A 696-nucleotide genomic window follows, 5' to 3' on the forward strand; every position below is an offset into this window, starting at 1 on the left:
ACAGAAGAAGTAAAAATGAAGGCAAAACATGGAGGGGCTCCTTCAGTCTTTGACAGACTATGGATACCCACGAAGGGATGCCTGCGTGTGACATTTTTGTGGCACGAGATGCACAATCTCCAACCACCTCTCCTGAGTTGACATTGTTAAATACCAGTGGCAAATGAAGTGTATGTACAGGACGACTAGAAACAAATGCCGAGATAAGCGGAGAGCACATACAGCGCCTAGAATTCCCATAAGGCTACCCATCTGGTACTAACCAGGCTCAACGTTGCTTAACTTCGGTGATCTGACGAGAACCGGTATGTCAACGCGATTATGCCGTATATGAACTCAAAACAATACAAGTGCTAAGAGAAGATTCAATCAGAAGTCTGTTAAAAAATGCGCAACGGCAAAGCGGTCGTAAATAGTCTAGTAAGAATAATAACAGTCGCAAACATATTGAATTATATGTCTCGATCATTAAAAAATATTAACCAGAGTGTTCAGTAAAAATAAACATAACATTGTGATACTATGAAAATCCCACAAAGTATTAGGAAGTGATTTTTTAAAAAAGAAGAAAAAACTGTAATAAAAAGAGGCAATAAGTTATCAGTAGACGAAAAGTATAGGGAGTGATGTCAGTAGAAAGACAATTGTGGGTTGGAGAGTCACGAATCTTTCTAGCTCTCTGACGTCATCTCTCGC

The 696-nt window shown here is 39.5% G+C and overlaps 1 pseudogene; it reads right to left on the minus strand.

The window, feature by feature from the left end:
• Positions 1-215: 215 nt before the first annotated feature.
• LOC145253120 (5S ribosomal RNA) lies at positions 216-332 on the minus strand (annotated as a pseudogene).
• Between the last annotated feature and the right edge of the window lie 364 nt (positions 333-696).

This window comes from Euprymna scolopes, chromosome 29 (assembly GCF_053919585.1).
Source record: "Euprymna scolopes isolate OS-2025 chromosome 29, ASM5391958v1, whole genome shotgun sequence".
Lineage (NCBI taxonomy): Eukaryota > Metazoa > Mollusca > Cephalopoda > Sepiida > Sepiolidae > Euprymna > Euprymna scolopes.